General features: G+C 47.9%; 1 protein-coding gene across 2 annotated transcripts in view; it reads right to left on the minus strand.

Annotated features, from left to right (window-relative positions):
- The window catches only part of MPDZ (multiple PDZ domain crumbs cell polarity complex component), a 246,070-nt gene extending 239,874 nt beyond the window's left edge, over positions 1–6,196 (minus strand). The window contains exon 1 of one of the 2 annotated variants that reach the window (XM_069764966.1): positions 6,075–6,196. The gene's annotated coding sequence lies outside the window, so the exon portion shown is untranslated. The remainder of the gene's footprint in view (positions 1–6,074) is intronic. The other variant, XM_069764959.1, reaches the window with a different exon arrangement.
- Positions 6,197–22,908: the final 16,712 nt, after the last annotated feature.

A 22,908-nucleotide genomic window follows, 5' to 3' on the forward strand; every position in this document is an offset into this window, starting at 1 on the left:
ACAGGACATCTCATCTCAGCTCAGGATATCTCACTAGGCCGTGTGCACACAGGGCATATCATGTCAGGATATCTCACTAGGCCGTGTGTACACAGGGCATCTCATGTCAGGATACCTCACTAGGCCGTGTGTACACACAGGGCATCTCATGTCAGGATACCTCACCAGGCCGTGTGCACACAGGGCATATCATGTCAGGATACCTCACAAGGCCGTGTGCACACAGGCCATATCATGTCAGGATATCTCACTAGGCCATGTGCACACAAGGCATATCATGTCAGGATACCTCACTAGGCCGTGTACACACAGGACATCTCATGTCAGGATACCTCACTAGGCCGTGTGTACACAGGGCATCTCATGTCAGGATACCTCACTAGGCCGTGTGCACACAGGGCATCTCATGTCAGGATATCTCACTAGGCCATGTGCACACAGGGCATCTTATGTCAGGATACCTCACTAGGCCGTGTGAACACAGGGCATTTCATGTCAGGATATCTCACTAGGCCATGTGCACACAGGGCATATCATGTCAGGATATCTCACTACGTTGTGTGCACACAGGGCATCTCATGTCAGGATATCTCACTAGGCCGTGTGAACACAGGGCATTTCATGTCAGAATATCTCACTAGGCCATGTGCACACAGGGCATATCATGTCAAGATATCTCACTACGTTGTGTGCACACAGGGCATCTCATGTCAGGATACCTCACTAGGCCGTGTGCACACAGGACATCTCATGTCAGGATATCTCACTAGGCCGTGTGCACACAGGGCATATCAGGTCAGGATATCTCACACTAGGTTGTGTGCACACAGGGCATCTCATGTCAGGATATCTCACTACGTTGTGTGCACACAGGGCATATCATGTCAGGATACCTCACTAGGCCGTGTACACACAGGACATCTCATGTCAGGATACCTCACTAGGCTGTGTGTACACAGGGCATCTCATGTCAGGATATCTCACTAGGCCATGTGCACACACGGCATATCATGTCAGGATATCTCACTACGTTGTGTGCACACAGGGCATATCATGTCAGGATACCTCACTAGGCCGTGTGCACACAGGACATCTCATGTCAGGATATCTCACTAGGCCGTGTGCACACAGGGCATATCATGTCAGGATACCTCACTAGGCCGTGTGCACACAGGACATCTCATGTCAGGATACCTCACTAGGCTGTGTGTACACAGGGCATCTCATGTCAGGATACCTCACTAGGCCGTGTGCACACAGGGCATCTCATGTCAGGATACCTTACTATGCATGTAGAAAAGACGCGGAGACACCATCACGTGTTTCTCAACGCAAGCAATAAATAGCCAGGTCTTTCACCGGGAAGGAACAACCATGGGAAGGGCAGCATCCAAAAGAAAACCACCTATGCCAAAACATGGTATCCATCCACAGACAGCTGTTTCGGGGTTTTTGCCCCTCATCAGTGTGGAGTAGGAAACTGGCTATTAGGAGCAGTGCCTAGTAAAAGGACTATAAACATAAGGATGAATGACCTCGGGGAGATCAAAACATTGCTTGCGTTGAGAAACGCGTGATGGTGTCTCCGCGGCTTTTCTACATGCATTTGCATATTTCCCATATGGGATGGGAGCAGTGTTCTGGATCACTGCGTTGAGAAACACGTGATGGTGTCTCCGCGGTGTTGGATGTTTTGATCTCCCCGAGGTCATTCATCCTTATGTTTATAGGATATCTCACTAGGCCATGTGCACACAGGGCATCTCATGTCAGGATATCTCACTACGTTGTGTGCACACAGAGCATCTCATGTCAGGATACCTCACTAGGCCGTGTGCACACAGGGCATATCAGGTCAGGATATCTCACTAGGTTGTGTGCACACAGGACATCTCATGTCAGGATACCTCACTATGCATGTAGAAAAGCCGTGGAGACACCATCACGTGTTTCTCAACGCAAGCAATAAATAGCCAGGTTTTTCACCGGGAAGGAACAACCACGGGAAGGGCAGCATCCAAAAGGAAAACCACCTATGCCAAAACATGGTATCCATCCACAGACAGCTGTTTCGGGGTATTTGCCCCTCATCAGTGTGGAGTAGGAAACTGGCTATTAGGAGCAGTGTCTAGTAAAAGGACTATAAACATAAGGATGAATGACCTCGGGGAGATCAAAACATTGTTTGCGTTGAGAAACATGTGATGGTGTCTCTGCGGCTTTTCTACATGTATTTGCATATTGCCTCCCTTTTTCCGGTCCAGAAATCGGACCGTTATTTTTCTCACATATGGGTATAAGCCCTAAGGACGATTTGCAGATAATCAGCTCTGCTGGGATCCTGGAAAATAGATTCAAGTCCCGATAGAAAGTACATGCGGTTCTTCTTTATTTAGTCAACACATTTGGAAATAATACAGGCTTCTTCATTAATACAAGAAAAGTCTTGTCCTGATGAACTTACTGTTCACAAGTTTAGTCTTTCAAGCATCTTAATGGTATGTGCACACGTAGAATGGTCCTCTGCGGATCTTTCCGCCTTGGATTTGATAAATCTGCAGGGCAGACGGCGGTTTTCTATAGGAGCAGCTGTAAAACCGCTGCGGAATCTGCAGAAAGAAGTGACATGCTGCGGAATGTAAACCGCTGTTTTTCCGCGTGTTTTTTTCCGCAGCATGTGCACAGCGTTTTTTGTTTCCCATAGGTTTACACTGTAATGTAAACTCACGGGAAACTGCTGCGGACCCGCAGCTGCGGAAACGCTGCGGATCTGCAGCGTTTTCCGCATCTTGTGCACATACCCTAACTGCTACAGGTTTCCAAAGATGCCAAGCAGTTAAAGGGGTTGTCCGGTCTTAAGCGAAAAGTCTGCAGTCTCTCTCTATGTAACTGCAGACTTGGGAATTCTCACATTGTGTGCACTGCTTGCTGTTAGGATTCTCCGGTGCCGACGTCGGGAGCGGGCGGTCATGTGACTGCAAGTATGCTCATGGTGCTGGAGAATTCTCACAGAGCACGCGATGTGAGTGACTGCAGACTTGTAGCTTCAAACCGGACAACCCCTTTAATGGGCCCGATACGAAAGGTGAGATTCATACTAAATGTCTATCTAATTAATAATGTTACCCCTTTTCTATTGTACTTCAATTAAAAAGCTCTCTTCTGCTCCTTCTGTACTCCAAACTACTGTTTTTATTTTATTTTTTGTATTTTTTACTTCCAATGAGGTTTTGTGTGAGTATTCCAGCATGCACTGGGTATTGACGTCATCAGGGGGCCGATGCTGCAGTAGCAATTGGTTATCAGTGATGTCTGTTTCAGGGGCTGGGCTAGCCCTGCTCTACAGAGCATGTGCGGGTTGTCAATTCCGACACATGCTCAGTATATCCTTAGAATGCACACTGACACTGTAATCCATCTACAGTGCAGTGACGAGCAGGCAAGAGAAAGCATTGTCAGTTCACACTGAACAGGGCATACAGGGAGAACAGACACCAGGCCAGCCCCCGAAATGGACGTCACTGCCCTGAAACAGGATGGCATCAGTAACTGTCGTTTCGAGGCTGGGCTCTGTTCTCCATGCTTGAGAGGGAATAGTAGGGAATATAAAGCACCACTCAAGCATTTCTTTTCAGCACTGGAGTGGTGCTACTCATCTAAGGTCCCTGACCCTAGTCTAATACTTACGGTACCTGCTGCCGTCTACACCTTTTATCAGTTCCGTTCCAGTCCCACAACTAGTGACTGACCGGAAGTCAGAAGTAACAGTCACAAGCCTTCAATGTACCTCTACGAGACACAGAACGAGGCTATCACTGAAAAGTGACCTCGATCCCGAAGATCATAACCTCCCGAAGACCAGCTACAGCGGCGGTGGTAGAAGGTGAAGACAGCGGCAGGTAAGTATAGGACTAGGCGCTCCAGAGCTAACAAGAACTGCATAGTATAACAGGTGACAAGGTGGTGCTTGTGGGGGAGGCAAGACCCCAATGACGAGGAAGCGATGGCAAATTCGATCAAACGTCACCACTTCTTATTACAAAACCCCTTGAATGGGCAGTTCTAGATCCCACAAAGCACCAGGCGGCAATTTACTGCACATTGGTAAAGAAGCCCTGTGGCTCACAGGCTCATATTAGGAACATTAGCAGAGGGACTTTCAGTCCACACAAAGGATGCCGTGAGAACCAGCTAATCCGAAATGTAGCCAGAAAGGAGGGAAGATGGCGATCGGTAAGCATTTTCATACACTCACTGTGTACCCCTATGGGTTAGGGGGGCAGTGAGACGCAGGGACCCACCATGGCCACCCACAGGAATTCACCCTTATTAAGTGGCCAAGAGATGAGACTGACACATTTTGGTTTCACAAAGTTTGCTATTATTCAGTGAGCACCATATCATAACGCAAAAGTGATAGATATATGGCTCGCTGAACAAAATATTGAGACTTTGGGTCTATGGCAGGAAAACTCCCCAGACCTCAATCCCAGCGATAATCTGTGGTCAACCTTTCTTGCCATCAGTCAGGATTTGGCCCAGAAGCTGTGAAGTCGGAGTCGGAATATAATGCTGGAAATGTTCTCATAATAATTTGGGAAAGTAATGAAATGTCCTATAAATGTCTGTTCTGTTCCTGAACTATAGACCGAGGCTTTTAGCCGAGATGAATCTGTGCTGCACTTTATGTAAAAGCTCAGTAGTGACCAGTGCTGGAGAGTCGGAGTCGGGGAAATTGAGGAGTCGGAAGTGTTGCAAAATAAGGGACAACACAGTAAATATTGAGCCTTTGTATAAACCTGGTGTATTAGAATTGTACTTCAGTAACCATAGAGACATATGATGAAAAGATCCCAATACACAAAAGTATCAAACTGCAAGGGTGTGTGCCCACGATGAGGACGTCCGAGCCACAGCGTCCAGACGGTGCAGCACAGCGGATGAGATTTCTAGAGCTCCCGTGCCCACTATGCGCCCACAGACGCCCTTGGCTCACCCGCGGAGACGGACATGCGCCACGTCTTTCAGATCTGCAGCATGTCAATATCTCATGTGGAGACGTGAGTCTGCACCTTGGGAATGTCACCAATAGAATGTATAGCACGAATCTGCACGGTCCAGTGATCACATGCGGATTCACCTGTGTTCAATAGACGGCAGCGGTTTGGATGGGGCGAACATACGCTGCGACCAAAGCGCTGCCACTTCCGGATCGCGAGAACGTACTTTGTGAAAATCAAAATATGTGTCAGTCTCAAACCTTGTGCCCATGCCTGCAGATGTAAGACTGTTCACATGGGCGCGTTAGTCTGTGGCTCCATCGAGGCGCATGTCTGTAGGACAGGACTTGGGCGCATGCGTGCATTGGCTGTAATGGGCAGACGCGGGCACTATTTATGCCCATATACACATATTTATGGGGGGCTCAATGACAATGGCGTTTTGGAGCCCACTTCAAATAGGCAGATACAGCCGAAAACTCGGTCTGACAAAGCACCCAGCGACCCCACCGGCATCACCGCAGCCAATGGCCCCCAGTACCCCAGGGTGGCAGCCATAACCCCCGACAGAGCCGCAATGTGAACACAGTCCTAGAATAGGATTTGTTTCTGTAGGAGTCCATATAAGCCACAGCATGCAGAATGCAGCACCGTGCAGACAGCGACTGGCTGCAGCGCCGCAGTGTGTCCTACCATGGCCACACTGGAAAGTGCCCCAGTACAGCCCACTGCACAGCCCATGGCGGGCACAGATCCCCGGGCACCCAGCCAGACCCCGGTTATGTCAGGGAGTGCGGTGGTAGGGGCACAGATGCCAGCCACGTTAACCCCTTTCAACCCACACATACAGTACTGGGCTCATCGGCAGCAGCAGCAGCAGCACATCCCCAGCATCATCCGGCCGCTCCCTCCACATTCATCCTCAGCACATAACTGTACACAGCCCCAGCATCATCCGGCCGCTCCCTCCACATTCATCCTCAGCACATAACTGTACACAGCCCCAGCATCATCCGGCCGCTCCCTCCACATTCATCCTCAGCACATAACTGTACACAGCCCCAGCATGGCCACCTGTAGATGTCAGCGCTCCGGTCCTGCCGCCGCCGTCACCACATAGCACCGGAGCCGGGAGATCTCGGACAGGGGCCGCCTGCGGTCCACGCTCCGTGACGTCACCTCGCTGGCAGCGCTCTGACGTCATGGGCAGTGGGGGCCTGCCGGCTGGAGCGGGGGGAGCCGGAGATGCGGTGGGCTGCGGCGGGGAACAATGGCTGGAAGGGGAGGAGAAGCTCGGGAGGCGGGGGCAGCGGCGGCTTATGGCTCTGCTGGGGGAAGCGGCCACGGACACTTGTAGAGATCGGACAAACCATCCTGGGGATTAGGCCGGGGACACACACAACGTATAAAAAAACGGTCCGTTTTTGACGGACGAGAATCGCACAAATGTTACCAAAACAGTGATCCGTGTGCAGTGCGAGGATGCGATTTTCTCGCATCAAATGATCCGTGTGACATCCGTATGGCATCGGTATGGTGAGATTTTCTCACACACTTGCAAAATGAGCAAATAATGGCTGAGCCTTTCCTGTCACCTGCCCAATGCCTGAGAATTTCTCGCACTTCACACTGATGGTCCGTGTGCTGTGCGATTTTTTCTCACCCCCATAGACTTTCATTGGCGATTCTCGGCCGAGAAACGCTGACAATCGCAGCATGCTGCGATTTCACTCGGATCCTGAATACGGCCGAGAAAATATCGGATGATGGGAGCTGCCCCATTGATTAACATTGGGACGAGTGCTATGCGATTTTTTATCGCATTGCACTCGTCCGTATTACGGTCTAGTGTGACCCCGGCCTTATAGGGGTCCTCCATGGTGTAAGCCCTAATCACAGCTGATTATAGGGGTCCTCCATGGTGTAAGCCATCATCACATCTGATTATAGGGTCCTCCATGGTGTAAGCCCTAATCACATCTGATTATAGGGGTCCTCCATGGTGTAAGCCATCATCACATCTGATTATAGGGTCCTCCATGGTGTAAGCCCTAATCACATCTGATTATAGGGGTCCTCCATGATGTAATCCCTAATCACATCTGATTATTGGGTCCTCCATTGTGTAAGCTCTAATCACATCTGATTATAGGAGTCCTCCATCGTGTAAGCCCTAATCACATCTGATTATTGAGGTCCCCCTTTGTGTAAGCCCTAATCACATCTAATTATAGGGGTCCTCCATGGTGTAAGCCCTAATCACAGCTGATTATAGGGTCCTCCATGGTGTAAGCCCTAATCACAGCTGATTATAGGGTCCTCCATGGTGTAAGCCCTAATCACAGCTGATTATAGGGTCCTCCATGGTGTAAGCCCTAATCACAGCTGATTATAGGGTCCTCCATGGTGTAAGCCCTAATCACATCTGATTATAGGGGTCCTCCATGGTGTAAGCCCTAATCACAGCTGATTATAGGGGTCCTCCATGGTGTAAGCCATCATCACATCTGATTATAGGGTCCTCCATGGTGTAAGCCCTAATCACATCTGATTATAGGTCCTCCATGGTGTAAGCCCTAATCACATCTGATTGTTGGGGTCCTCCAAGGTGTAAGCCCTAATCACATCTGATTATAGGGGTCCTCCATGATGTAATCCCTAATCACATCTGATTATTGGGTCCTCCATTGTGTAAGCTCTAATCACATCTGATTATAGGAGTCCTCCATCGTGTAAGCCCTAATCACATCTGATTATTGAGGTCCCCCTTTGTGTAAGCCCTAATCACATCTAATTATAGGGGTCCTCCATGGTGTAAGCCCTAATCACAGCTGATTATAGGGTCCTCCATGGTGTAAGCCCTAATCACAGCTGATTATAGGGGTCCTCCATGGTGTAAGCCATCATCACATCTGATTATAGGGTCCTCCATGGTGTAAGCCCTAATCACATCTGATTATAGGGGTCCTCCATGGTGTAAGCCATCATCACATCTGATTATAGGGTCCTCCATGGTGTAAGCCCTAATCACATCTGATTATAGGGGTCCTCCATGGTGTAAGCCCTAATCACATCTGATTATAGGGGTCCTCCATGGTGTAAGCCCTAATCACAGCTGATTATAGGGGTCCTCCATGGTGTAAGCCCTAATCACATCTGATTATAGGGTCCTCCATGGTGTAAGCCATCATCACATCTGATTATAGGGGTCCTCCATGGTGTAAGCCCTAATCACATCTGATTATAGAGTCCTCCATGGTGTAAGCCCTAATCACATCTGATTATAGGGTCCTCCATGGTGTAATGCCTAATCACAGCTGATTATAGGGTCCTCCATGATGTAAGCCCTAATCACATCTGATTATTGGGGTCCTCCATGGTGTAAGCCCTTATCACATCTGATTATAAGGGTCCTCCATGGTGTAAGCCCTAATCACATCTAATTATAGGGGTCCTCCATGGTGTAAGCCATCATCACATCTGATTATAGGGGTCCTCCATGGTGTAAGCTCTAATCACATCTGATTATAGGGGTCCTTCATTGTGTAAGCCCTAATCACATCTGATTATAGGGGTCCTCCATGGTGTAATCCCTAATCACATCTGATTATAAGGGTCCTCCATGGTGTAAGCCCTAATCACATCTGATTATAAGGGTCCTCCATGGTGTAATCCCTAATCACATCTGATTATAGGGGTCCTCCATGGTGTAAGCCCTAATCACATCTGATTATAGGGTCCTCCATGGTGTAAGCCCTAATCACATCTGATTATAGGGGTCCTCCATGGTGTAAGCTCTAATCACATCTGATTATAGGGGTCCTCCATTGTGTAAGCCCTAATTACATCTGATTATAAGGGTCCTCCATGGTGTAAACCATAATCACATCTGATTATAGAGTCCTCCATGGTGTAAGCCCTAATAACATCTGATTATAGGGTCCTCCATGGTGTAAGCCCTAATAACATCTGATTATAGGGTCCTCCATGGTGTAAGCCCTAATCATATCTGATTATAGGGTCCTCCATGGTGTAAGCCCTAATCACATCTGATTATTGGGGTCCTCCATGGTGTAAGCCCTAATCACATCTGATTATAGGGTCCTCCATGGTGTAAGCCCTAATCACATCTGATTATAGGGTCCTCCATGGTGTAAGCCCTAATCACATCTGATTATAAGGGTCCTCCATGGTGTAAGCCCTAATCACATCTGATTATAGGGTCCTCCATGGTGTAAGCCCTAATCACATCAGATTATAGGGGTCCTCCATGGTGTAAGCCCTAATCACATCTGATTATAAGGGTCCTCCATGGTGTAAGCCCTAATCACATCTGATTATAGGGGTCCTCCATTGTGTAAGCCCTAATCACATCTGATTATAAGGGTCCTCCACGGTGTAATCCCTAATCACATCTGATTATAGGGGTCCTCCATGGTGTAAGCCCTAATCACATCTGATTATAGGGTCCTCCATGGTGTAAGCCCTAATCACATCTGATTATAGGGGTCCTCCATGGTGTAAGCTCTAATCACATCTGATTATAGGGGTCCTCCATTGTGTAAGCCCTAATTACATCTGATTATAAGGGTCCTCCATGGTGTAAACCATAATCACATCTGATTATAGAGTCCTCCATGGTGTAAGCCCTAATCACATCTGATTATAGGGTCCTCCATGGTGTAAGCCCTAATCACATCTGATTATAGGGGTCCTTCATGGTGTAAGCCCTAATCACATCTGATTATAGGGTCCTCCATGGTGTAAGCCCTAATCACATCTGATTATAGGGGTCCTCCATGGTGTAAGCCCTAATCACATCTGATTATAGGGTCCTCCATGGTGTAAGCCCTAATCACATCTGATTATAGGGGTCCTCCATGGTGTAAGCTCTAATCACATCTGATTATAGGGGTCCTCCATTGTGTAAGCCCTAATTACATCTGATTATAAGGGTCCTCCATGGTGTAAACCATAATCACATCTGATTATAGAGTCCTCCATGGTGTAAGCCCTAATCACATCTGATTATAGGGTCCTCCATGGTGTAAGCCCTAATCACATCTGATTATAGGGGTCCTCCATGGTGTAAGCCATCATCACATCTGATTATAAGGGTCCTCCACGGTGTAATCCCTAATCACATCTGATTATAGGGGTCCTCCATGGTGTAAGCCCTAATCACATCTGATTATAGGGTCCTCCATGGTGTAAGCCCTAATCACATCTGATTATAGGGGTCCTCCATGGTGTAAGCTCTAATCACATCTGATTATAGGGGTCCTCCATTGTGTAAGCCCTAATTACATCTGATTATAAGGGTCCTCCATGGTGTAAACCATAATCACATCTGATTATAGAGTCCTCCATGGTGTAAGCCCTAATCACATCTGATTATAGGGTCCTCCATGGTGTAAGCCCTAATCACATCTGATTATAGGGGTCCTCCATGGTGTAAGCCCTAATCACATCTGATTATAGGGTCCTCCATGGTGTAAGCCCTAATCACATCTGATTATAGGGTCCTCCATGGTGTAAGCCCTAATCACATCTGATTATAGGGTCCTCCATGGTGTAAGCCCTAATCACATCTGATTATAGGGGTCCTCCATTGTGTAAGCCCTAATTACATCTGATTATAAGGGTCCTCCATGGTGTAAACCATAATCACATCTGATTATAGAGTCCTCCATGGTGTAAGCCCTAATCACATCTGATTATAGAGTCCTCCATGGTGTAAGCCCTAATCACATCTGATTATAGGGTCCTCCATGGTGTAAGCCCTAATCACATCTGATTATAAGGGTCCTCCATTGTGTAAGCCCTAATTACATCTGATTATAAGGGTCCTCCATGATGCAAGCCCTAATCACATCTGATTATAAGAGTCCTCCATGGTGTAAGCCCTAATCACATCTGACTATAGGGTCCTCCATGGTGTAAGCCCTAATCACATCTGATTGTTGGGGTCCTCCAAGGTGTAAGCCCTAATCACATCTGATTATAGGGGTCCTCCATGGTGTAATCCCTAATCACATCTGATTATTGGGTCCTCCATTGTGTAAGCCATCATCACATCTGATTCTAGGGGTCCTCCATGGTGTATGCCCTAATCACATCTGATTATTGGGGTACTCCATTGTGTAAGCTCTAATCACATCTGATTATAGGGGTCCTCCATGGTGTAAGCCCTAATCACATCTGATTATAGGAGTCCTCCATCGTGTAAGCCCTAATCACGTCCGATTATTGGGGTCCTCCGTCGTGTAAGCCCTAATCACATCTGATTATTGGGGTCCTCCATCGTGTAATCCGTAATCACACCTGATTATTGGGGTACTCCATTGTGTAAGCTCTAATCACATCTGATTATAGGGGTCCTCAATTGTGTAATCTCTAATCACATCTGATTATTTGGGTCCCCCATTCTGTACTCCCTAATCACATCTGATTATAGGGATCCTCCATGGTGTAAGCCCTAATCACATCTGATTATTGGGGTCCTCCATTGTGTAAGCCCTAATCACATTTGATTTGGGTCCTCCAGCAGGAAGGTGTATCACGTCTCCAAGGTGTAAACCATCATCACATCTGATTAAATGAGCAGTCCTTAAAAAAAGTATCACCTATTCATGGTGTAAAGGTACCGTTACACTAAACGACTTACCAACGATCACGACCAGTGATACAACCTGGCCGTGATTGTTGGTAAGTCGTTGTGTGGTCGCTGGGGAGCTGTCACACAGACAGCACTCTCCAGCGACCAACGATCAGGAAAACGACTTCGGCATCGTTGAAACTGTGTTCAATGATGCCGAAGTCCCCGGGTAACCAGGGTAAACATCGGGTTACTAAGTGCAGGGCCGCGCTTAGTAACCCGATATTTACCCTGGTTACCATTGTAAAAGTAAAAAATAACATTACATACTCACATTCCGATGTCTATCACGTCCCCCACCGTCAGCTTCCCGCACTGACTGTGTCAGCGCCGGCCGTAAAGCAGAGAACAGCGGTGATGTCACCGCTGTGCTCTGCTTTACGGCCGGCGCTGACAGTCAGTGCGGGGAAGCTGACGGCGGGGGACGTGACAGACATCGGAATGTGAGTATGTACTGTTTTTTTTTTACTTTTACAATGGTAACCAGGGTAAACAGGGGTGGATTAAGGGTAGCCAGGGCCCCGGGCTGTTCACACACTGTGGGCCCCCCCCGGTCATGTGACGGGGGTCATGAGACGGGGGTCATGTGATGGGGGTCATGTGACGGGGGTCATGAGACGGGGGTCATGATATACCCGAACCAGATTATTCCAGAAAAATGGCCGGGCCCTACTCTACTGTAACCTATTAAATATTTGTTAAAATCTGCAATACAATTTAGGTATATCTTGACCAATAATATCACATACAAGGAACAAATACAACCGCACCGTGACCAGACCACAAATTACAACCACAGTGATCGAATAATATCACATACAAGGAACAAATATCACCGCACCATGACCAGACCACATATTACCACTTGGTGACCAAATAGCACATACAAGGGACAAATACCACAACACCATTTCCAGACCACATATTACCACCACATAGTGACTGAATACTACAATACTGATCAGTAATAAAAAAAAAAAACAACAACACAATACTATCACCATAAGTGCCAGTATTCACAGGAGATCTGTAATTAGTATGCAGTGTCTGTGTAGCGGTAATACAGTGATCACTGGTGGTATTATACACAGAAGCTCTGTATATAATGTATAGGTAATACAGTGATCACTGGTGACATTGTACACAGGACCGCTGTATATAGTATACAGTGTATAGTGTCAGTGTATAGGCAACACTGACTCACCAGTGATGTCTCTAGGTGAACTCCTTCATCTTTCATCCAGCACAGACTGCCATCATTTCTTCCAGCCAGGACTCGTTTCTGCAGGAAATAACACAGTTATCTCGAGCTCCTCTTGCAGAACACATTACTTCATTTTTCACAACTTCTACATTACACCACATGAAGATAAAAAGGCGATATAGTGTCACTCTGCACAATAACAGGACCGCCCCCCCATTTAAAACAGTATACTCAAAAAATAAAATAAATACATCACTGCAGTAATAATATCCCTTAATTAGCCCCTATGGTAATAATATTCCCCATCCTGGCCCCGTGTGTCTCATTCCTGGCTCCAGCCATATGTTCTCCCATCCTGCACTCATGAGTATCCATTCTACACCATATGATCTCCCCATCCTGCCCCATCTGTCTCCATCGTATCCATCCTGCCCCATGATCCAATCCTGCCCCATGTCTCCAATCATGCCCCGTGTCTACATTCTGCCCATGCCTCCAGTCCTGCCCCCAGTGTGTCCAGCATATTACCCCCAGTGTGTCCAGCATATTACCCCCAATGTGTCCAGCAATCTGCCCCAGTGTCTCCAGCAATCTGCCCCCAGTGTCTCCAGCAATCTGCCCCCAGTGTGTCCTCCAGCAATCTGCCCCCAGTGTGTCCTCCAGCAATCTGCCCCAGTGTCTCCAGCATTGCCCCACTGTCTCCAGCAATCTGCCCCACTGTCTCCAGCAATCTGCCCCACTGTCTCCAGCAATCTGCCCCACTGTCTCCAGCATTGCCCCCCAGTGTGTCCTCCAGCATTGCCCCCCAGTGTGTCCTCCAGCAATCTGCCCCACTGTCTCCAGCATTGCCCCACTGTCTCCAGCATTGCCCCCAGTGTGTCCTCCAATCTGCCCCAGTGTCTCCAGCATTGCCCCCCAGTGTGTCCTCCAATCTGCCCCACTGTCTCCAGCATTGCCCCCAGTGTGTCCTCCAATCTGCCCCAGTGTCTCCAGCATTGCCCCCCCCAGTGTGTCCTCCAATCTGCCTCACTGTCTCCAGCATTCTGCCCCACTGTCTCCAGCAATCTGCCCCACTGTCTCCAGCAATCTGCCCCACTGTCTCCAGCAATCTGCCCCACTGTCTCCAGCATTGCCCCCAGTGTGTCCTCCAGCATTGCCCCCCCCAGTGTGTCCTCCAGCAATCTGTCCCACTGTCTCCAGCATTGCCCCACTGTCTCCAGCATTGCCCCCAGTGTGTCCTCCAATCTGCCCCAGTGTCTCCAGCATTGCCCCCCAGTGTGTCCTCCAATCTGCCCCAGTGTCTCCAGCATTGCCCCCCAGTGTGTCCTCCAATCTGCCCTACTGTCTCCAGCATTGCCCCCAGTGTGTCCTCCAATCTGCCCCAGTGTCTCCAGCATTGCCCCCCAGTGTGTCCTCCAGCATTGCCCACCAGTGTTTCCTCCAGCATTGCCCCCCAGTGTGTCCTCCAGCAATCTGTCCCACTGTCTCCAGCATTGCCCCACTGTCTCCAGCATTGCCCCCAGGGTGTCCTCCAATCTGCCCCAGTGTCTCCAGCATTGCCCCCCAGTGTGTCCTCCAATCTGCCCCAGTGTCTCCAGCATTGCCCCCCAGTGTGTCCTCCAATCTGCCCTACTGTCTCCAGCATTGCCCCCAGTGTGTCCTCCAATCTGCCCCAGTGTCTCCAGCATTGCCCCCCAGTGTGTCCTCCAGCATTGCGCCCCAGTGTGTCCACCGATAACTGATCAAAAAAAAAAACAAAAAAAAAAAACAAGCAGTCTCCTCACCTGTCCGCGCTCCAGGCGGCGAGCTCCCTGCAGCAACGCACACTCGCCGGCGACTGACAATGACGTCAGACGCCGGCGACGTGTGCGCTGCGGCCGACATCAGCTGCCAGCCTCCAATTGGCTGGCGGCTGTTGTTGTTAACTATTGACGTGCGGGCGCGCACCCGCACATCAATAGGAAACCGCCGCAACGCCGGAAGGGACCCGGTGAGCAGATGAGAAGGGGCCCAATGCGGGCCCCCTCTCTCTGCCCACCGGGTCCGGGGGGCACATAAACGCCGCCCGGCGGGCATTCACAGAGGATTATTATCAGAGGGTTAATCTGCGGTAGCCCAGGGCCCCCCCAGACCACTGGGCCCTGGGCTACCGCCCATATTGACCCTCTGATAATCCACCCCTGAGGGTAAATATCGGGTTACTAAGCGCGGCCCTGCGCTTAGTAACCCGATATTTACCCTGGTTACAAGTGAACACATCGCTGGATCGGCGTCACACACGCCGATCCAGCGATGACAGTGGGTGATCAGCGACCAAAAAAAGGTCCTGATCATTCCCCAGCGACCAACGATCTCCCAGCAGGGGCCTGATCGTTGGTCGCTGTCACACATAACGAGATCGTTAGCGGGATCGTTGCTACGTCACAAAAAGCGTGACGTTGCAACGATATCGTTAACAAAATCGTTATGTGTGAAGGTACCTTAAGTTGTGGTCACTTCTGATTAAAGGGGCTTTCCGACTTCCTCATTGGGCCAAGGAAGGTCAGATTGCATGGATTAGTAAAAGACCGCTACGTCATCACAAGTCATTGTCTAACAAGGCATTACTGGGAACGTGAGCTGCCGGGAGCATCGCGAGCATCGGAAGGCTGTGGAGGACACCGGAAGGTGAGAATATCACGATTTTTTATTTTTTGTTACTATTTTTAACAATGGTTGTGTTGTGCAGGGCTGTATTTAGAGTTTCTGCTGCCCTAGGCACTTTTAGTGCTGCCTCCCCCTTTGGTGAGTATAACACTATCGGCATAGACTTTTGGCAAGAATCGCTGATGTGAAAGCCGCCTTTTGCAGCAGATCCGGTAGTTTTTCTGCATCTGCCGTATAACGGATTACTTATGGCAACACTGCGTTCGACCTCATACATTCCCCATGGGATTTGTGGCACTTGCCGTGATCTGGCAAATGTGGTACCATACCTCCCAACTTTTGATGAAGGGAAAGAGGTATAAAGTTTGCGGTACACGACGTGCGCCGTGGCAAATTTAGGCCACGCCTCTGACCACACCCATTTCACAACTAGTCACACCCATAGCCATGTCTGTTGTGAATTCTGCTCTTGGGTTCCCTCCAGTGGTTGTTGGTGGGAATGCAGTTGTCTCTGACTTGCAGTCCTGGCCAGGTGTATCGGATAATTACAATTCTGACTGGGATATTTAGGTGTGTGGATCCTTTAGCCCTTGCCAGTTGTCTATGTTTCTTTGGAAGTGTTGGATCTCTGCCTGGCCTCTCCTGCTTATCTGCCAGTTCAGCAAAGATAAGTGTCTGTTTCTTTTCCTGTGGCACACATGCAGTGTGCTTATTTTCAGTACTGTTCGTTTGTTTTTCTTTTGTCCAGATTAGACTGTGTCTGTGTTTTCTCAGTCTGGTTGGTTTCACTGGAGTTGCAGATATAAGCTCCTACATCTTTAGTTGGATGTAGGAAGTTTTTTGTATATTCTGCTGTGGATTTTTTGAAGGGTTTTAATACTGACCGCACAGAACTCTGTCCTATTCTGTCCTATCTAGCTAGAGTGGCCTCCTGTGCTAAATCCTGTTTTTTCCTCTCCGACTCACCGCCAATATTTGTGGGGGGCTGTCTATCCTTTGGGGATTTTCTCTGAGGCAAGATAGTATTCCGATTTCCATCTTTAGGGGTATTTAGTCCTCCGGCTGTGATGAGGTGTCTAGGTGTGTTAGGTACACTCCACGGCTACTTCTAGTGCGGTGTTAAGTTCAGGGTTGCGGTCAGTATAGTGGCCACTTTCTCCAGTGAAAGTTCTCATGCAGCTCCAAGGTCACCGGATCATAACAGTACAACTGGCCAACAATGAGTTAAATGCATCTCAGAAGAAGGGAAGGAAGCTCTTGAGCCATTTTTTTTTCTCCAGTCTGTTTTGTGTTCTCTTCCCTCTTAATATCTGGGTGGCTGAGGAGCCTGGTGCAAGCATGAATGTTCAGGAATTAGCTTCTCGTGTAGACCAGCTTGCTGCTAGGGTGCAAAGTATTTCTGATTATATTGTTCAGACTCCTGCTTTAGAACCGAAGATTCCTACTCCTGATTTGTTTTCTGGTGACAGGTCTAAATTTTTGAGTTTTAAAAACACCCGTAAACTATTTTTTGACCTGAGACCTCGATCCTCTGGTGATTCCATTCAGCGGGTAAAAATCGTAATCTCCCTGCTGCGTGGCGACCCGCAGGATTGGGCGTTTTCCCTGGAATCTGGGAATCCGGCTTTGCTTAATATTGACTCCTTTTTTCAGGCTTTAGGACTATTATATGATGAACCTAATTCTGTGGATCAAGCTGAGAAGACCTTGTTGGCTGTTGTGAATTCTGTGGCTGAATTCACTCCTGTGGTCACAAGTGGTACTGCAGCTTCTGAGCTTCCTCCCTCAGGTGTTCTGGTGAGCTCGTTAACTGCTTCATTACTTAACTCCGCCTGATGCTGCTATCCTTGCTCCTTGTCAATGTTTCAGTGTTGGATCTGAGCTTCTCCTGATTGTTCCTGTGACCTGCTGCTCTGTATAGCTAAGTGCTTTTTGTTTTTTTTTGTTGCTTTTTTTCTGTCCAGCTTGTCTTTTGTTTTGCTGGAAGCTCTGAGACGCAAAGGGTGTACCGCCGTGCCGTTAGTTCGGCACGGTGGGTTTTTTTTGCCCCCTTTGCGTGGTTTTGCTTTAGGGTTTTTTGTAGACTGCAAAGTTCGCTTTACTGTCCTCGCTCTGTCCTAGAATATCGGGCCCCACTTTGCTGAATCTATTTCATCCCTACGTTTTGTCTTTTCATCTTACTCACAGTCATTATATGTGGGGGGCTGCCTTTTCCTTTGGGGAATTTCTCTGGGGCAAGTCAGGCCTATTTTTCTATCTTCAGGCTAGCTAGTTTCTTAGGCTGTGCCGAGTTGCCTAGGTAGTTGTTAGGCGCAATCCACAGCCGCTTTTAGTTGTGTTTAGGATAGGATCAGGTGTGCAGTCTACAGAGTTTCCACGTCTCAGAGCTCGTTCTTGTATTTTTGGGTATTTGTCAGATCACTGTGTGCGCTCTGATCGCTAAGCACACTGTGTTTCTGGATTGCCTTCATAACACCTGTCATTAGCAAACATAACAGTACAAGGAGCCAACTAATGATTCTCAATAGAGGGAAAGAAAAAGTTCTGACATCATTTTTTTTTTTTTCTGCTCTGTGTTCACTTTTTTTTTTTTTTTTTCCCCTAGACATTTGGGTGATTCTGGACACAGGTGTGGACATGGATATTCAGGGTCTGTGCTCTTCAATGGATAATCTCGTTATAAATGTACAAAAAATTCAAGATACTATTGATCAGAAATCTATGTTAGAACCAAGAATTCCTATTCCTGATTTGTTTTTTGGAGATAGAACTAAGTTTCTAAGTTTCAAAAATAATTGTAAGCTATTTCTGGCCTTGAAACCTCATTCTTCTGGTAATCCTATTCAACAGGTTTTGATTATTATTTCTTTTTTGCGCGGCGACCCTCAAGACTGGGCATTTTCTCTTGCGCCAGGAGACCCTGCATTGAGTAGTGTCGATGCGTTTTTCCTGGCGCTCGGATTGCTGTACGATGAGCCTAATTCAGTGGATCAGGCTGAGAAAAATTTGCTGGCTTTGTGCCAGGGTCAGGATGATATAGAAGTATATTGTCAGAAATTTAGGAAATGGTCAGTACTCACTCAGTGGAATGAATCTGCGCTGGCAGCTTTGTTCAGAAAGGGTCTCTCTGAGGTTCTTAAAGATGTCATGGTGGGATTTCCTATGCCTGCTGGTTTGAATGAGTCTTTGTCTTTGGCCATTCAGATCAGTCGACGCTTGCGCGAGCGTAAATCTGTGCACCATTTGGCGGTACTGCCTGAGGTTAAACCTGAGCCTATACAGTGCGATAGGACTATGACTAGAGTTGAACGGCAGGAATACAGACGTCTGAATGGTCTGTGTTTCTACTGTGGTGATTCCACTCATGCTATTTCTGATTGTCCTAAGCGCACTAAGCGGTCCGCTAGGTCTGCCGTCATTGGTACTGTACAGTCCAAATTCCTTCTGTCCATTACCTTGATATGCTCTTTGTCGTCGTTTTCTGTCATGGCGTTTGTGGATTCGGGCGCTGCCCTGAATCTGATGGATTTGGATTATGCTAAACGTTGTGGGTTTTTCTTGGAGCCTTTGCGGTGTCCTATTCCATTGAGAGGAATTGATGCTACACCTTTGGCCAAGAATAAACCTCAATACTGGGCCCAGCTGACCATGTGCATGGCTCCTGCACATCAGGAAGTTATTCGCTTTCTGGTGTTGCATAATCTGCATGATGTGGTCGTGTTGGGGTTGCCATGGCTACAAACCCATAATCCAGTATTGGATTGGAATTCCATGTCGGTATCCAGCTGGGGTTGTCAGGGGGTACATGGTGATGTTCCATTTTTGTCGATTTCGTCATCCACCCCTTCTGAGGTCCCAGAGTTCTTGTCTGATTATCAGGATGTATTTGAAGAGCCCAAGTCCGATGCTCTACCTCCGCATAGGGATTGTGATTGTGCTATCAATTTGATTCCTGGTAGTAAATTCCCTAAAGGTCGATTATTTAATTTATCCGTGCCCGAATACGCCGCTATGCGCAGTTATGTGAAGGAATCCCTGGAGAAGGGACATATTCGCCCATCGTCATCACCACTGGGAGCAGGGTTCTTCTTTGTAGCCAAGAAGGATGGTTCGCTGAGACCGTGTATTGATTACCGCCTTCTTAATAAGATCACTGTTAAATTTCAGTATCCCTTGCCATTGTTATCTGACTTGTTTGCTCGGATTAAGGGGGCTAGTTGGTTCACTAAGATAGATCTTCGTGGTGCGTATAATCTGGTGAGAATCAGGCAAGGAGATGAATGGAAAACTGCATTCAATACGCCCGAGGGTCATTTTGAGTATCTAGTGATGCCGTTCGGACTTGCCAATGCTCCATCTGTGTTTCAGTCTTTTATGCATGACATCTTCCGTGAGTATCTGGATAAATTCCTGATTGTTTACTTGGATGACATTTTGATCTTCTCAGATGATTGGGAGTCTCATGTGAAGCAGGTCAGAATTGTTTTTCAGGTCCTGCGTGCTAACTCTTTGTTTGTGAAGGGATCAAAGTGTCTCTTCAGTGTGCAGAAAGTTTCATTTTTGGGGTTCATCTTTACCCCTTCTACTATCGAGATGGATCCAGTTAAGGTCCAAGCCATCCAGGATTGGATTTAGCCGACATCTCTGAAAAGTCTGCAAAAGTTCCTGGGCTTTGCTAATTTTTATCGTCGCTTCATCTGTAATTTTTCTAGCATTGCCAAACCATTGACCGATTTGACCAAGAAGGGTGCTGATTTGGTTAATTGGTCTTCTGCTGCTGTGGAAGCTTTTCAGGAGTTGAAGCGTCGTTTTTGTTCTGCCCCTGTGTTGTGTCAGCCAGATGTTTCTCTTCCGTTCCAGGTCGAGGTTGATGCTTCTGAGATTGGAGCAGGGGCGGTTTTGTCACAGAGAGGTTCTGATTGCTCAGTGATGAAACCATGTGCTTTCTTTTCCAGGAAGTTTTCGCCCGCTGAGCGTAATTATGATGTGGGCAATCGAGAGTTGCTGGCCATGAAGTGGGCATTCGAGGAGTGGCGTCATTGGCTTGAAGGAGCTAAGCATCGCGTGGTGGTATTGACTGATCATAAGAACTTGACTTATCTCGAGTCTGCCAAGCGCTTGAATCCTAGACAGGCCCGTTGGTCGTTATTTTTTGCCCGCTTCGACTTTGTGATTTCGTACCTTCCGGGCTCTAAAAATGTGAAGGCGGATGCTCTGTCTAGGAGTTTTGTGCCCGACTCTCCGGGTTTATCTGAGCCAGCGGGTATCCTCAAGGAAGGAGTCATTGTGTCTGCCATCTCCCCTGATTTGCGGCGGGTGCTGCAAAAATTTCAGGCGAATAAACCTGATCGTTGTCCAGCAGAGAAACTGTTCGTCCCTGATAGGTGGACTAATAAACTTATCTCTGAACTTCATTGTTCGGTGTTGGCTGGTCATCCTGGAATCTTTGGTACCAGAGAGTTAGTGGCTAGATCCTTCTGGTGGCCATCTCTGTCACGGGATGTACGTACTTTTGTGCAGTCCTGTGGGATTTGTGCTAGGGCTAAGCCCTGCTGTTCTCGTGCCAGTGGGTTGCTTTTGCCCTTGCCGGTCCCAAAGAGGCCTTGGACACATATTTCGATGGATTTCATTTCTGACCTTCCCGTTTCTCAAAAGATGTCAGTCATTTGGGTGGTCTGTGATCGCTTTTCTAAAATGGTCCATCTGGTGCCCTTGGCTAAATTGCCTTCCTCCTCTGATTTGGTACCTTTGTTCTTTCAGCATGTGGTTCGGTTGCATGGCATTCCTGAGAATATTGTTTCTGACAGAGGTTCCCAGTTTGTTTCAAGGTTTTGGCGAGCCTTTTGTGGTAGGATGGGCATTGACCTATCCTTTTCCTCGGCTTTCCATCCTCAGACTAATGGCCAGACCGAACGAACCAATCAGACCTTGGAAACATATCTGAGATGTTTTGTTTCTGCAGACCAGGATGATTGGGTGTCCTTTTTGCCGTTGGCTGAGTTCGCCCTTAATAATCGGGCCAGCTCGGCTACCTTGGTTTCTCCATTTTTTTGCAATTCTGGGTTCCATCCTCGTTTCTCTTCAGGACAGGTTGAGTCTTCGGACTGTCCTGGTGTGGATTCTGTGGTGGATAGGTTGCAGCAGATCTGGACTCAGGTAGTGGACAATTTGATCTTGTCCCAGGAGAAAGCTCAACTTTTCGCTAATCGCAGACGCCGTGTGGGTCCCCGACTTCGTGTTGGGGATCTGGTTTGGTTATCTTCTCGTCATATTCCTATGAAGGTTTCCTCTCCTAAATTTAAACCTCGTTTTATTGGTCCGTATAGGATTTCTGAGGTTCTCAATCCTGTGTCTTTTCGTTTGACCCTCCCAGACTCCTTTTCCATACATAATGTATTCCATAGGTCGTTGTTGCGGAGATACGTGGCACCTATGGTTCCATCTGTTGAGCCTCCTGCCCCGGTTTTGGTGGAGGGGGAATTGGAGTATATTGTGGAGAAGATTTTGGATTCTCGTGTTTCTAGACGGAAACTCCAGTATCTGGTTAAATGGAAGGGTTATGCTCAGGAAGATAATTCCTGGGTTTTTGCCTCTGATGTTCATGCTTCCGATCTTGTTCGTGCCTTTCATGCGGCTCATCCTGGTCGGCCTGGGGGCTCTGGTGAGGGTTCGGTGACCCCTCCTCAAGGGGGGGGTACTGTTGTGAATTCTGTGGCTGAATTCACTCCTGTGGTCACAAGTGGTACTGCAGCTTCTGAGCTTCCTCCCTCAGGTGTTCTGGTGAGCTCGTTAACTGCTTCATTACTTAACTCTGCCTGATGCTGCTATCCTTGCTCCTTGTCAATGTTTCAGTGTTGGATCTGAGCTTCTCCTGATTGTTCCTGTGACCTGCTGCTCTGTATAGCTAAGTGCTTTTTGTTTTTTTTGTTACTTTTTTTCTGTCCAGCTTGTCTTTTGTTTTGCTGGAAGCTCTGAGACGCAAAGGGTGTACCGCCGTGCCGTTAGTTCGGCACGGTGGGTTTTTTTTGCCCCCTTTGCGTGGTTTTGCTTTAGGGTTTTTTGTAGACTGCAAAGTTCGCTTTACTGTCCTCGCTCTGTCCTAGAATATCGGGCCCCACTTTGCTGAATCTATTTCATCCCTACGTTTTGTCTTTTCATCTTACTCACAGTCATTATATGTGGGGGGCTGCCTTTTCCTTTGGGGAATTTCTCTGGGGCAAGTCAGGCCTATTTTTCTATCTTCAGGCTAGCTAGTTTCTTAGGCTGTGCCGAGTTGCCTAGGTAGTTGTTAGGCGCAATCCACAGCCGCTTTTAGTCGTGTTTAGGATAGGATCAGGTGTGCAGTCTACAGAGTTTCCACGTCTCAGAGCTCGTTCTTGTATTTTTGGGTATTTGTCAGA

Source organism: Ranitomeya imitator, chromosome 1 (genome assembly GCF_032444005.1).
Source record: "Ranitomeya imitator isolate aRanImi1 chromosome 1, aRanImi1.pri, whole genome shotgun sequence".
In the NCBI taxonomy this organism is placed as follows: domain Eukaryota; kingdom Metazoa; phylum Chordata; class Amphibia; order Anura; family Dendrobatidae; genus Ranitomeya; species Ranitomeya imitator.